Source organism: Ceratotherium simum, chromosome X, assembly GCF_057802395.1.
Source record: "Ceratotherium simum simum isolate JZ-2026a chromosome X, ASM5780239v1, whole genome shotgun sequence".
Lineage (NCBI taxonomy): Eukaryota > Metazoa > Chordata > Mammalia > Perissodactyla > Rhinocerotidae > Ceratotherium > Ceratotherium simum.
Window position 1 is genome coordinate 65,334,935 of NC_141940.1, and position 16,681 is coordinate 65,351,615.

Consider the following 16,681-nt stretch of genomic DNA (forward strand, 5'->3'; position numbering starts at 1 on the left):
AGACTCTGAATATCTGAAGCTCAGATGGATTTGCCCAAGATTACACAGTTATTCAGTGGATGAAGTAGAACCTGAACTCAGGTCTTCTGACTTAGAGCTATGTTTGCAGAGATTTGTGATCTGAATAGTCCAAACTTTCTCATTAAAAATTCCTGCTCTGGAGTTTCCACAACATTGGCATTTTCTAACCTGTGGTCATTTATCATAAGCCTTTCTTGGGTTATGGATCAGGAAATCTAATTTTTATACTTGGCTTGGGAGATAGAAATTAGAAAAACACAGAGAGGAAAACAGATCCAACCAACTTTTCCTCAATGGGAATTTTATAATGCAGCTGGTGAAGTAGAAACATGTAATTCAATTCAATTAATTCATTCCACAGTAATTTAATGGATCTCTTCTATATGTCAGGTATTGTGGGTGATAAAAAGATGAAGAAAATGGCCTCTGCTCTTAAAGAATCTACTGCCCTAATAAGGAGAAAGGTAAATATGTCATTTTAATGCAATGTGAAAGTATTACAATAGAGAAACTGTGATAGCACAGAAGCTAGGGGGATAAGGGGGCTTTAGGCCTAAGGAATCCAAGAAAAGTCTGAGAAAGGAGATAATACTTAAACTGGCTCTTGAAGCAGGAAAACACAGGGCTTATTCAGGAAACAATGAAGAACCTGATTTAGCTATTATAATGTAATATGCCTGAGGGCAAACTCTCAGTAAACATTTTAAGAATTAAAGAACATAAGTAGCTGGCTACATGGACAATAGACAGGGGAGCTATGTAAATGCCACGTCTAGCAATGCTAAGATCAGATCAACTACTCCAATTCTCACTGACTACTTATTGCTTCATAGAAAAGTTAGTTAAATGGCCTTGGTGAGCTAGTTTAAGGAAAACTTAGTGGACAAGAAGAGGAAGGGCAATCCATGAATAGGGAATGGTAGGCAGAAAGCATAGAATTATGAAACTGCACTTTCAGGAGAGAAGTCAAGATGGCAGCATAAGCAGACTCTGAAATCAACTCCTCCCACAGACACAGCTGATTTACAACTACTCATGGAAAAATTACCCCAGAGAGAGAACTGAAAACTGGATAAGAGGATCTCCTGCAACAAACGACAATCCTAATTGAGGTGGAAGAGGCAGAAACTCCCTTCTGGAGAGAAAAAACACCACCTCCACAAGGCGCAGCGTTTCACCACCACCCGGGAGCAGCCCAAAGGTATGCAGCCCTCCCCGGAGGAGCAGGACCCTGAGCTGGGGAGGGCTCCCACTGTAAGCATTTTATGGACCCAGCACAATCGAAATGAGTGGCATAATATCTGACTTTGCCTGCTACTAAAACATTGTGGAATGCCCCCAGAAAAGCGGGTTCACTAAGAAATTAAAATCGGCTCTTAAAGGGCCCATGTGCAAACTCATCCGTTTGAAAAAGCAACCTAAAATTACCAGAAAGAAAGGTGCAGAGTGGTTTGGTGAAAAGAGTCTCACCTGACAGACTCTGAGTGCATTGCAGTGAGAGGTGAGATCTCTCCAGGGACTGGGACATTGGTGGCGGCCATTGTTGTGGCCTGGTGTGGGCGTGCTGACACAGACAACATTGGAGTTCACCCTGGGGAGTGCTAGCCCAGGGTCTGCCCCACCCACTAGAGCACCGATTTAATCCAGCTCAGACAGGGCAGGAAGGCCACCCTAGAGACTGGCCCCACCCAACAACAAGCCCTCAGGCAACTTGTGGGCCTGCATAGATTGGTGACTGGATTCTCTGCAGCCTGGAAGCTGAGCCGGCTTCAGTGGGGCAGTGTGCGCACAAGGAGCGGGTGGAGAGTGTGGGGCGGTGGTGGAGTGTGTGGGGCTTCCACTGTGGAGAGACTGGGTCCGCTTCAGGAGGTCAGGGCACACACACAGGGCAGGACTGTGTTCACTGTGTGTGTGGACCAGTGGGTGGCAGGACATGTCAGCTGCAGAAGAATTGTGCTTCTCAAAGACCCACATAGGGGGTTTGCCCCACCTTCCAAAGCCTAAAACAAATGGATGCTCCGTGCCTGAGGCCAGCCTCACACAGCTGCAATCCTCAGAGAGCTGACAAGAGACCTAAGGCTGGAGGCTTATAGCAATTGTAAGGCCCTGAGCCTAACAACCTGCCATGCTGGGGGCCTACTCACTTAAAAGAAATACTGAAACACAAATGTGGTGTTAGAATTCCAGCCAACTGTGCTGGGGCTCCCCACACCTGATAAAGAGACTGAAGGGCTCACAACAACTACAAGCAGCTGAGCATTACAATACCTGGCCAGGAGCATAACTCAGTCTCCCTGAGCGCCTACAGGGAAAGCAAACACGCCACAACAGAAGGACACATGTAGCCCACATAGGGGTCACCCCTTGAACATTGAGAACTGAGGGAAGCACACTGTAGGCCTCCTAAGGCATCACTTATATAAGGTCACCCATCCAAGAGCAGGAGACGTAGCTGACCTACCTAATACATAGACGCAAGTACAGGGAAAGAGGCAAAATGAGGAGGCAAAGGAATACATTCCAAGTAAGGGAAAAGAACAAAACCCCAGAAAAGGAACCAAGTGAAACAGAAATGAGCAACCTACCTGACAGAGAGTTCAAACAAAGAGTGTTAAGAATGCTCACCGATCTGGAGAGAAGAATAGATGAACTCAGTGAGAATGTCAACAAAGAAAAGGAAGATATAAAAAAGAACCAATCAGAAATGAAGAATACAATACTGTAAATGAAAAATTCACTAGAGGGACTCAAAAGCAGAGTAGAGGATACAGAAGAACGGATCTGCAAGCTCGATGAAAGACTAGAAGAAATTACCCAAGCTTAACAGGTAAAAGAGAAAAGAATTAAAAAGAGTGAGGGCAGTCTAAGGCACCTCTGGGACGACATCAAGCACACTAACATCCATGTTATAGGTGTCCTGGAAGGAGAAGAGTGAGACAAAGGGGCAGAGAATCTATTTGTAGAAATAGTAGATGAAAACTTTCCTAACCCAAGGAAGGAAACAGACATCCAGTTACAGGAAGCACAAAGAGCACCAAACAAGATAAACCCAATGAGACCCACACCAAGACACATCATAATCAAAATGTCCAGAATTAAAGATAAAGATAGAATCCTAAAAGCCACAAGAGAAAGACAAGTTACATACAAAGGAAACCCCATAAGGCTATCAGCTGACTTCTCAGCAGAAAGTTTACAGGCTAGAAGAGAGTGGCACGATATATTTAAAGTGCTAAAATGAAAAAACTTACAACCAAGAATACTGTACCTGGAAAGGTTATCATTCAAAATGGCAGGAGAGATCAAATTTTCCCAGACAAGCAAAAATTAAAGGAGTTTGTCACCAAGAAGCCAGTGTTACAAGAAATGTTAAAGGGACTGATTTAAGGGGATAAGAGAAGATCACAAATAGGAAAAATTATCTATTTCCTGGATAAGAGGGTAATGGATACAAATGCACAAAAAAGAGGTTAGATATGATGTCAAAAACATAAAAGGCGGGAGGAGGGGAGTTAAAGAGTAGAGCTTTCAGACAGAGGTCAAACTAAAGAGACCATGAATTCTGTATAGAAGGAGAAAGGAACAGAGAAGGACTACTAAGACACTGATTAAAAAAAAGTTTAAAAATGGCAGTAAGTATATACTTATCGATAGCTACGTTAAACCTCAATGGGCTAAAGGCTCCAATTAAAAGGCATAGGGTAGCTGATTGTATAAAACAACAAGACCCATATATATTCTGCATACAAGATACACACTTCAGACCTAAAGACACTCACAAACTGAAAGTGAAGGGATAGAAAAAGATACTCCACGCAAATGGAAATGAAAAGAAAGCTGGGTTAGTAATTCTCATATCAGACAAAATAGACTTGAAAACAAAAACTGTAAAAAGAGACAAAGAAGGGCACTACATAATGATCAACCAAACAATCCAACAAGAGGATATAACACTTGTAAATATCTACGCACCCAAGGTAGGAGCACCTAAATATATAAAGCAATTATTAACAGACATAAAAAGAGAAAGAGACAGTAACACAATATTAGTAGGGGACTTTAACACTCCACTTACACCAACGGATTGATCATCCAAACAGAAGATCAATAAGAAAACATAGGCCTTAAATGACACACTAGAACAAATGGAACTAGTAGATATATAGAGAGCATTCCATCCAAAAACAAAAGAATACATGTTCTTTTCGAATGGACATGGAACATTCTCCAGGATTAATCACATATTAGGCCACAAAACAAGTCTCCATAAATTTAAGAAGATTGAAATAATACCAAACATCTTTTCTGACCACAACGGTATGAAGTGAGAAATCAACTATAGGAAGAAAATCAGAAAAGCCACAAATACATGGAGATTAAACAAAATGCTACTGAACAACGATTGGGTCAATGAAGAAATCAAAGGATAAATCAAAAAATACCTGCAGACAAATGAAAATGAAAATACGACATGCCAGAATTTATGGGATACAGCAAAAACGGTTCTAAGAGGAAAGTTTATAGCAATACTGGCCTATCTCAACAAACAAGAAAAATCTCAAATAAACACTCTAACAATGCACCTAAAGGAACTGGAAAAAGAAGAACAAACAAAGCCCAAAATCAGAAGTAAAAGGGAAATAATAAAAATCAGAGCAGAAATAAATGAAATAGAGACTAAAAAAACAATAGGAAAAATTAATAAAACCAAGTGATGGTTCTTGGAAAAGATCAACACAATTGACAAACCTTTAGCTAGACTCACCAAGAAAAAAAGAGAAGGCTCAAATAAGTGAAATCAGAAATGAAAGAGAAGAAATTAAAACAGACACCTCAGAAATACAAAAAATTATAAGAGAATGCTATGAAAAGCTATATGCCAACAAATTCGACAATCTGGAAGAAATGGATAAATTCCTAGAATCATACAAGCTTCCAAAACTGGATCAAGAAGAAATAGAGAATTTGAATAGACCAATCACCAGTAAGGAAATCAAAACAGTAATCAAAATCCTCCCCAAAAATAAAAGTCCAGGAACAAACAGCTTCCCTGGTGAATTCTACCAGACATTCTAAGAAGACTTAATACCCATCCTTCTCAAACTCTTCCAAACAATTCAGGAGGGGGGGAAGTTCCCAAACTCATTCTATGAAATTCACATTACCCTGATACCAAAACCAGACAAGGACAACACAAAAAAAGAAAATTACAGGCCAATATCACTGATGAACTTTGATGCAAAAATCCTCAACAAAATAATAGCAAATCGCAGACAACAATACATTAGAAAGATTATACACCATGATCAAGTGGGATTTGTTCTAGGTATGCAGGGATGGTTCAACATTCGCACATCAATCAACGTAATACACTACATTAATAAAATGAAGAATAAAAATCACATGATCATCTCAGCTGCAGAGAAAGCATGTGACAAAATACATCATCTATTTATGATAAAAACTCTAAATAAAGTGGGTATAGAATGAAAGTACCTCAAAATAATAAAAGCCATATATGACAAACCCACAGCTAATATCATCCTCAATGGTGAAAAAAACTAACAACCCAATTAAAAAATGGGCAAAAGACCTGAACAGACATTTCTCCAAAGAAGATACACAGATGGCCAACAGACACATGAAAAGATATTCAACATCATTAACTATCAGGGAAATGCAAATCAAAACTACAATGACATATCACCTCACGCCCGTCAGAATGGCTGTAATTAACAAGACAGAAAACAACATGTGTTGGAGAGGATATGGAGAGAAGGGAACTCTCATACACTGCTGGTGGGAGTGCAAACTGGTACAGCCACTCTGGAAAACAATTTGGAGATTCCTCAAATAATTAAGGATAGAACTACCATATGATCCAGCTATTCCACTGCTGAGTATTTATCCAAAGAACTTGAAAACACCAATGCGTAAACGTACATGCACCCCTGTGTTCATTGCAGCGTTATTCACAATAGCCAAGACTTTGGAAGCAACTTAAGTGCCCATCAAGGGACGAATGGATAAAGAAGATGTGGTATATATACACAATGGAATACTACTCCGCCATAAGAAAAGATGAAATCCAGCCATTTGTGACAACATGGATGGACATTGAGGGTATTATGCAAAATCAAATAAGTCAGAGGAAGAAAGTCAAATACCATATGGTCTCCCTCATAATTATTAGATAATAACACCAACAAACAAACACATAGAGACAGATATTGGATTGGTGGTTACCAGAGGGGAACGGGGAGTGAGGAGGGCAAAAGGGATAATCCGGCACATGTTTGTGGTGATGGATTGTAATTAGTATTTGCTTGGTGAGCATGATGTAATCTATGCATAAATAGAAGTATAATGATGTACACCTGAAATTTATACAATGTTATAAACCAATGTTACTGCAATAAACAAAATTTTAAAAATAAATAAATAAACATAAAATTAAAAAAAAAAGAAACTGCACTTTCAAAGAACTGAAAGTCATTCAAGGTGGTTGCAGTGAAATATGGAAGAAGGAGGTTGAAGGTGAATTAGAAGATTCAGCTGGAAAAGCAGGAGTCAAATGAAAACTAACAAAACGTTAGGGGAGTAATTGAATGATTATTAGAAAAAATATAGAGAGTTAGTTGTATAAGGGTATAATGGTGTGTAGTACATAAAATACTCATTTTGGAATGGGATTACTGAAACTCCTTACAGAAAGCAGGTTTTAGCAGAATTTGAGAAGGAAGGGACATGGATTGAATGATTGGTTGGGAAGAAGAAGAAGGCAGAGCCATGGAAAAGGGAATAAACAAACCATTTGTTGGGAGCCAATATAGAGCTTCACCTACTATTTCAGGCATGGATATCCCTTTCTCAGTGTTCAGGGTCCAGTCTGTCTTCCAGGAGACCCTACACTGTTTTCTAGTGAGCAGGCATTGCCTTCTTATTACATTTTCAGACACTTAGCAATAATTTTGCATCCAATTCTCAGGAAAAAGATCACGTTCTTCCAATATGGAAAAAATGATAACTTTTCAGGGCTATTAAATTAGACTGGGGATTACAATGATATATAGATTACTATTGTTTGCTTGTTTGCCACCTGTTCTTTAAGAATATGTAGCAATGGGATAAAGGGGAAGATTATTTAGACAGGTGCAAGAACTTATATCAAAATCACCTTTTTGAGGGGAGAGTAACAACAGTTTGCTAAACTTTTAAGTCTTTATGAACTACAAATTTCTCATATGTAACCAGTATGATATATGAAGAGGCAAAACAACTCAATACTCCAAATTATCAAGAGTTTCCTAGTTAAGAGTAGTAGAAAATTGTTGGTAGTAAGCTAAATGAGACAACAAAATGATATGCATGGTATAAAAATGTAATGAATCACTGACTACATTAATAAGTGTATAATATTTAGATGTAAGGAAATGACAGCCATGCTTTGTCCTGTGCTGCTCAGACAAAACTAAGATTTTTGTGCTACATTTTGAGCTCTATATTTTAGGAGGGATATAGAAAATGATGAGAATGTCCAGGGTGGAAAGAGTTTGAAATCTTGTGATACAAAGGGTCTGAAACTATCTAAGCTGGGAAGGGAAGAATCATGTACACACTGATTTTTGTCTTCCAGTATCTTTAAAGTTGTCATTTGGAAAATCAATTTTAAAGTATAGAAGCTCTATTTTGGCAGTAATAGATGGAAGCTACAGAGAAAGCTAAAATGTTTTCTTACCAAGTTGTCCAAAACTGTAATAGATTATTACAGGAGGTAATGAGTTTCCTATTATTGGAAGTATGAAAGCAGGAGCTGGACAGCCACTTATTAGAGATGTTATGGAAGGATTTAAAGTATTGGATAAAAAGTTTAACTGAAATATTTAAATTTTTTCCCCAATTTTATTGAGATGTAACTGACATACATCACTGTATAAGTTTAAGGTGTACAGCATAATAGTTTGACTTACATGCAGTATTGTGAAATGATTACCACAATAAATTTAGTTAGCATCCATCATCTCGTGTAGATACAATAGAAAGAAAAAGCAAAAAAAGATTTATTTTTTTTGTGATGAGAACTCAAGATTTACTCTAACAACTTTCATATATATCATACAACAGTGTTAACCATAGTCATAGTGTTGTACAGTATATCCCTAATATTTATTTGTCTTATAACCTTCTTAGAATTTCCCCTCCCATCACTCCCCACCTCTGGTAACCACAAATCTGATCTCTTTTTCTATGAGTTTGGTTTTCTTTGTTTTTTGTTATTTTTAGATTCCACATATAAGTGAGATCATACAGAATTTGTCTTTCACTGTCTGACTTATTTCACTTACGATAATGCTTTCAAGTTCCATTCATGTTGTCACAAATGGCAGGATTTCCCCATTTTTTATGGCTGAATAATATTTCATTGTGTGTGCATATCTATCTATAATATTCCACTGTCTGTAAATATTCCTTTGTGTGTATATATGTATATCACAATATCTTCATCCATTCATCTGTTGATGGGCACTTAAGTTGTTTCCATATCTTGGATATGTAAATAATGCTGCAATGAACATGCAGGTGCATATATCCTTTTGAGTTAGTGTTTTTGTTTCCTTTGGATATATTCCCAGAAGTACAATTGCTGGATCATATGCTAGTTCTATTTTTAATTTTTTCAGGATCCTCCATACTGTTTTCCACAGTGGCTGTACCAGTATACAATCTCATAGACAGTGCACAAGGGGTCCCTTTTATCCATATCTTTGCCAGCATTTGTTATCTCTTGTCTTTTTGATGCTAGACATTCAAAGAGGCATGAGATGATCTCATTATGATTTTTTTTTTCTCCCCCAAAGCCCCAGTAGATAGTTGTATGTCATAGATGCACATCCTTCTAGTTGCTGTACGTGGGACGCGGCCTGAGCATGACCGGAGAAGCGGTGCGTCGGTGCACCCCCAGGATCCGAACCTGGGCCGCCAGCAGCGGAGTGCACGCACTTAACTGCTAAGCCACGGGGCCGGCCCTCATTATGATTTTGATTTGTTTCCTTTTATAAAAAATCAATTAATTTGTTGTTATTGAGGTCACATTAGTTTATAACATTATATAAATTTCCCTAATGACTAGTGATGTTGAACATCTTTCCATGTACTTGTTGGCCATTCATATATTTCTTTGTAAAAATTCTATTCAGGTCTTTTACACACTTTTTTAATTGGACTATTTGTTTTTTTGCTATTGAGTACTATCAGTTCTTTATATATTTTGGATATTAACCCCTTATTAGCTATATGGTTTGCAAATATTTTTCCTACTCTGTAGGTTGTCTTTTCACTTTCTTGATTTTCTATTTGTTATGTACAAGCTTTTTAGTTTGATGTAGTCCTGCCTGTTTATTTTTAATTTTGTTGATTGTGCTTTAAGTGTCATACTCAAAAAATCATTGCTAAGACCTCTGTCAAGGAGCCTTTTATCTATGTTTTCTTCTAGGACTTTTATGGTTTCAGGTCTTACGTTTAAGCCTTTAATCCACTTTGAGTTAATTTTTCAGAGTGGTGTAAGACAGGAGTCTAGTTTTATTCTTTTACATGTGAATATCCAATTTTCCAAGCACAATTTATTGAAGAGATTCTCTTTTCTCCATTGAGTACTCTTGGCTCCATTGTCAAATATTAATTAACTGTATATACTTGGGTTTATTTCTGGGCTCTAGATTCTGTGACATTGATCTATTAGCCTGTTTTTGTGCCATATGCTTTTGATTACTAAGCTTTATAGTATAGCTTCAAATCAGGAACTGTGATTCCTCCCACTTTGTCTTACTTTCTCAAGATTGCTTTGGCTATTCAGGATCTTTTGTGGTTGCATATAAATTTTAGAATTGTGTTTTCTTCTTCTGTAAAAAATGCCATTGGATTCTTGATAGGGATTGCATTGAATCTGTAGATGACTTTTGGTAGTATTGACATTTTAACAATATTAATTCTTCCAATGCATGAACATGGGATATCTTTCCATTTATTTGTGTCTTCTTCTATTTCTTTCATCAATGTCTGTAGTTTTCAGAGTAGAGATGTTTCGGCTCTTTGGTTCAGTTTATTCCTAAGTATTTTGTTGTTTTTGATACTATTGTAAGTGGGATCAATATCATTCTTTTTCAGAGAAGTCTTGTTAGTGTACAGAAATGCTACCAATTTTTGTATGTTAATTTTGTATCTTACAACTTTACTGAATTTGCTGATTAGATCTAACAGTTGAGTCTTTAGGATTTTCTTATTTTGCATTATATATATATATTTTTTTTTTTACTGAGATAACATTGGTTTATAACATTATATAAATTTCAGGTGTAAATCACTATATTTCAATTTCTGTGTAGATTACATCATGTTCATCACTCAAAGACTAATTACCATTCATCGCCATACATATGTGCCCAATCACCCCTTTTACCCTTGTGGGAAATCAAAATTGGCCATGCTGAAATATGTCTCTTTACCTTGATTATTTTCTCTGATGGACATTTGACCTCCCCCAAACTGCCTAAAGAATTTAACATAGAATACCTGTTTCAGGAAGGAGCCAATATCATATGATGGCTGCAATAAATGTAAAATAGATGCTACAATAAGAAAGGCACCAACAAGCCCATCTTATCAAAATTTCTGTCTCTTCCAGGCCACATTCTCTAGGTGGTCCTGTAAAGGGGTGTCAGAAAAACATTTACATTTATAAGGAAAATCTCCATTTGTAAAGGTATCTCTCTCTCTGTACTGGGAAGAGGGGGATGACCTCATCTCTAGAAACTTATCAATGTGGAAGGTGAGGCCTTAAATCTGCATAATAACCATACTCTTGTTTACTGTGCTTTCCTGGTAATCTCCCATAACTGACTCCCCCCACCCCCAACATCCTCCTTTGTCTTTAGCTGAAGATAGTATTTAAGATGAGAATCTCTTCCATTTTATTGAGAAACTGTTGCCCTGGTTTCTCCCATGTATACATGTTATTAAACTTGGTATTATTTTCTCCTGCTAACCTGTCTTTTAATTACTTGGACAGCCATAAGTACCTTAAGGGAAAGGGAAGAGGGGGATTCTCCCTCTTCCCCAACACCCTTCTCACTCCCCCCTTCCCCTCTGGTGACCACCAATCCAATCTCTGTCTCTATGTGTTTGTTTGTTGTTGTTTTTGTCTTCTATTTATGAGTGAGATCATGTGGTATTTGAGTTTCTACCTCTGAATTAGATTGCTTAACATAGTATCCTCAAGGTCCATCCATGTTGTCACAGATGGCAAGATATTATGCTTTTTTATGGCTTAGTAGTATTCTGTTGTATATACACCACATATTTTTTATCCATTCATCCCGTGATGGACATCTAAGTTGCTTCCAGGACTTGGCTATTGTGAATAATGCTGCAATGAACATAGGGGTGCATACATCATTACAAATATGAATTTTCATGTTCGTTGGATAAAAACCCAGCAGTGGAATACCTAGATCATATGGTAGATCTATTCTTAATTTTTTGAGGAATCTCCACACTGTTTTCCATAGTGGCTGCACCAGTCTGCACTCCCACCAGCAGTGTGTGAGAGTTCTCTTTTCTCCACATCCTCTCCAAAACTTGTTATTTCTTGACTTGTTAATAATAGCCATTCTGACTGGCATGAGGTGATATCTCATTGTAGTTTTGATTTGCATTTCCCTAATAATTAGTGATGTTGAGCATTTTTTCATGTATCTGTTGGCCATCTGTATATCTTCTTTGGAAAATTGTTCAGACCTTTTGTACCTTTTTTAATTGGGTTGTTAGATTTTTGTTATTGAGCTGTATGAGTTCTTTATATGTTTTGGATGTTAACCCCTTATCAGATATATGGTTTGCAAATATCTTCTCCCAATTGTTAGGTTGTCTTTTCATGTTGTTGATGGTTTCCTTTGCTGTGCAGAAGCTTTTTAGTTTGATGTAGTTTCATTTGTTTATTTTTTCTTTTGTTTCCCTTGCCTGGACAGACATAGTACTTGAAAATATGTTTCTAAGACCAATGTCGAAGAGTTTACTGCCTATGTTTTCTTCTAGAAGTTTCATGCTTTCAGGCCTTACATTCAAGCCTTTAATCCATTTTGAGTTAATTTTTGTGTATGGTGTAAGATAATGGTCTGCTTTTATTTTTTTGCAAATGGCTGTCCAGTTTTCCCAACACCATTTACTGAGGAGACCTTCCTTTCTCCATTCTTTGTTCTTGGCTCCCTTGTCAAAAATTAGCTGTCCATGGATGTGTGGGTTTATTTCTTGGCTCTTGATTCTGTTCCATTGATCTGTGTGTCTGTTTTTGTGCCAGTACCATGTTGTATTGACTACTATAGCTTTGTAGTACATTTTCAAATCAGCGAGTGTGATACCTCCAGCTTTGTTCATTTTTTTTCAGGATTCCTTTGGCTACTCAGGGTCTTTTTCTGTTCCATATAAATTTTCAGATTGTTTGTTGCATTTCTGTGAAAAATCATTGGACCTTTGATAGGGATTGCCTTGAATCTGTAGATTGTTTTAGGACGTGTGGACATTTTAACTATGTCAATTCTGCCATTCTAAGAACACTGAATATCTTTCCATTTCTTTTTGTCTTTTCAGTTTCTTTCAACAATATTTTATAGTTTTCATTGTACAGGTCCTTCACTTCTTTGGTTAAATTTATTCCTATGTATTGTATTCTTTTTGTTGCAATTGTAAATGGGATTGTATTCTTAATTTCTCTTTCTGCTACTTAATTCTTAGTGCATAGAAATGTGGCTGATTTTTGTATGTTGATTTTGTATCCTGCAACTTCTCTGTATTCATTTATTATTTCTAAATGTTTTTTCATCGATTCTTTAGGATATTCTAAGTATAAAATCATATCATCTGCAAATAGTGACGGTTTCACTTCTTCCTTTCCAATTTGGATCACTTTTCTTTCTTTTTCTTGCCTGATTGCTCTGGCTAGGACTTCCAGTGTTATGGTAACTAAGAGTGGTGAAAGTTGGCATCCTTCTCTGGTTCCTGTTCTTAGAGGGATAGCTTTCAGTTTTTCTCCACTGATAATGATATTAGCTATGGGTTTGTCATATATGGCCTTTATTATTTTGAGGTACTTTCCTTCTATACACATTTTATTCAGAGGTTTTTTTTATCATAAATGGGTGGTGTATCTTGTCAAATTCTTTCTCCGCATCTATTGAGATGATCATGTGATTTTTATTCTCCATTTTCTTAATGTGGTGTGTCACATTGATTTGTGGATGTTCAACCATTCCTGCATCTCTGGAATAAATCCTACTTGATCATAGTGTATGATCTTTTGAATGTATTGTTGTATTCGATTTGCTAATATTTTGTTGAGGATTTTTGCATCAAGGTTCATCAGTTATATTGGCCTGTATTTTCATTTTTTGTGTTGTCCTTTTTTGGTTTTGGTATCAGGGTAATGTTGACATTGTAGAATGAGTTATGAAGCTACCCTCCCTCTTCAATTTTTTGGAAGAGTTTGAGAAGGGTAGATATTAAGTCTTCTGTGAATGTTTGGTAGAATTCACTAGGTAAGCTCTCTGGTCCAGGACTTTTATTTTTTGGGAGGTTTGTGATTACTCTTTTCATCTCCTTATGGGTGATTGGTCTATTCAAATTCTTTATTTCTCCTTGATTCAGTTTTGGAAGGTTTTATGATTCTAAGAGTTTATCCATTTCTTCTAGATTACCCAATTTGTTAGTGTATAGCATTTCGTATTGTTCTCACAATCTTTTGTATTTCTGAGGTGTCCATTGTAATTTCTCCTCTTTATTTCTGCTTTTATTTATTTGAGCCTCCTCTTTTTTTTTCTTGGTGAGTCTAGCTAAAAGTTAGTCAATTTTCTTTATCTTTTCAAAGAACCAGCTCTTAGTATCATTGACTTTTTTCTTTTGTTTTTCTTTTAGTCTCCATTTTATTTATTTCTGGTCTGATTTTTATTATTTCCTTCCTTCTACCGATTTTGGACTCTGTTTGTTCTTCTTTTTCCAGTTCCTTTAGATGCGCTGTTAAATTATTTATTTGAGATTTTTCATGTTTGTTCAGGTAGGCCTCTATTGCTGTAAACTTTCCTCTTAGAACTGTTTTTGCTGTACCACATAAATTTTGGCATTTAGTATTTTCATTTTCATTTGTCTCCAGGTGTCTTTTGATTTCTCCATTGACCTAATAATTGTTCAGTAGCATTTTCTTTAATCTCCAAATATTTTTGGCTTTTCCAATTTTCTTCCTGTAGTTGATTTCTAGTTTCATACCATTGTGTTCAGAAAAGATGCTTGGTATTAGTTCAGTCTTCTTAAATTTATTGAAACTTGTTTTGTGGCCTAACGTGATCTATCCTGGAGAATGTTCCATGTGCATTTGAAAAGAATGTGTATACTTCAGGTTTTGGATGGAATGTTCTGTATATATCTTCTAAGTCCATCTGATCTAGTGTGTCATTTAAGGCCCATGTTTCCTCACTGACCTTCTGTTTCGATGATCTATCCATTGGTATAATGGGAGTGTTAAAATCTCTTAATGTTATTGTATTGCTGTCTATTTCTCCTTTCATTTCTGTTAATAATTGGTTTATATATTTAGGTGCTCCTATGTTGGGTGCATAGATATTATCCTCTTGTTGGATTGTTCCCTTTATCATTATGTAGTGAGATTCTTTGTCTTTTGTTACAGTTTTTGTTTTAAAGTCTACTTTATCTGATATCAGTATTGCTACCCCAGCTTTCTTTTCATTGCCATTTGCAAGGAGTAACTTTTTCCATCCCTTCACTTCCAGTTTGTGAGTGTTTTTAGGTCTGAAGTATGTTTTTTGTTTGCAGCATATATATGGGTCTTGTTTCTCTTATCTAATGAGTCACCCCCTGTCTTTTGATTGGAGCATTTATTTTATAGACATTTAAAGTAGCTATTGATAACTGTGTACCTATTGCCATTTTGTTACTTTTTTCTGGGTGTTTTTGTAGTTCTCTTTTCCTTTCTTCTTCTCTTGTGCTCTTCCTTTGTGGTTTGATGGCTTTCTTCAGTATTATATTTGAGTTCCTTCCTCTTAATTTTTTGTGTATTCATTTTATTTTTCTGGTTTGTGATTACCATGAGGTTCATATATAATAACCTATGCATATAGCAGTCTATATTAAGTTGATGGTCTCTTAAGTTTAGACTCTTGCTAAAGGCTCTACTCTTTTAATCCCCTCCTCCCACATTTTACATTTTTTAAAATCCAATTTAACCTATTTTTTTGTTCTGTGGATGCATTACCCTCTTATAGTGGAAATAGTTAATTTTAGTACTTTTGTCTTTTTACTGTCATATCATCTTCATAGGTGGTTAATCTGCTACCTTTACTGTATATTTGCCTTTACCTATGATTTTATTTTATTTTTTGGTAATTTTCTTATTCATATTTGTGGTCTTTTTTTCCACTTAAATAAGTCCCTTTAACATTTCTTGTAAGACTGGTTTCTTGGTGATAAACTCCTTTATCTTTTGCTTGTTTGGGAAACTCTTTATGTCTCTTTCCATTCTGAATTATAACCTTGCCAGGTAGAGTTTTCTTGGCTGTAGGTTTTTTCCTTTCAGCACATTAAATATATCGTGTCACTCTCTTCTCCCCTGTAAGGTTTCTGCTGAGAAGTCAGCTGATAGCCTTATGGGGTTTCCTTTGTATGTAACTTGTTGCCTTTCTCTTGCAGCTTTTAGGATTCTCTCTTTATCTTTCATTCTTGACATTTTCATTATAATGTGTGTTGGAGTGGGCTTCTTTGGGGTTATCTTGTTTGGTGCTCTTTGTGCTTCCTGTACCTAGATGTCTGTTTCCTTCCTTAGGTTAGGAAACTTTTCAGATATTATTTCTTCAGATAGACTGTCTGCTCTTTTTCTCTCTCTTCTCCTTCTGAGACACCTATAATACAGATATTAGTGTGTTTGATGTTGTCCTAGATGTCCCTTAGACTGTCCTCATTCCTTTTAATTTTTTTCTTTTATGTCTTCAGCTTGGGTGATTTCCTCTAGTCTTTCTTTCAGCTCACTGATCCATTCTTCTATATTATCTACTCTGCTATTGAGTCCCTTTAGTGAATTTTTCATTTCCATTTTTGTACTCTTCATTTCTGATTGGTTCTTTTTTTCCCAATTCTTTGTTGAAATTCTCACAGAATTCACCCATTCTTCTCCCTAGATCAGTTAGAATCCTTATGACTCTCAGTTTGTATGCTTTATAAGGTAGATTGTTTATGTCTGCTTTGTATAGTACTTTTTCTGAGGATTTGTTCTGTTCTCTTATTTGGAACATATTTCTTTGTCTCCTCATTTGCCTCTTTCCCTGTGCTTATATCTATGTATGAGGTAGATCAGCTACATTGCCTGATCTTGGAGAGGTGGCCATATGTAGGAGATGCATTATAAGGCCCAGCAGTGTGTTTCCCTCTTGTCACCCATTCCAAATATTCCAGAAGTGTCCCCTTGATGGGTTATGTGTGTCTTTCTGTTGTGGCTGGGTTGCTTTTGCTGCACATGCATAGGAAGGCTAGGCTGTCCCCCTGGCGAGCTGGCCGTAATGCTCAGCTGCATGTGGCTGCTATAGTCCCTTCAATCACGTTGTTGCAT

The 16,681-nt window shown here is 36.7% G+C and overlaps 1 long non-coding RNA gene across 1 annotated transcript in view; it reads left to right on the forward strand.

The window, feature by feature from the left end:
* The first annotated feature begins 270 nt into the window (after positions 1-270).
* Positions 271-16,681, forward strand: part of LOC147911872 (uncharacterized) — an 87,922-nt gene continuing 71,511 nt past the window's right edge. Inside the window, exons 1-2 of the long non-coding RNA XR_015550747.1 lie at positions 271-485; positions 1,034-1,222. This is a non-coding gene — a long non-coding RNA (uncharacterized LOC147911872). The remainder of the gene's footprint in view (positions 486-1,033; positions 1,223-16,681) is intronic.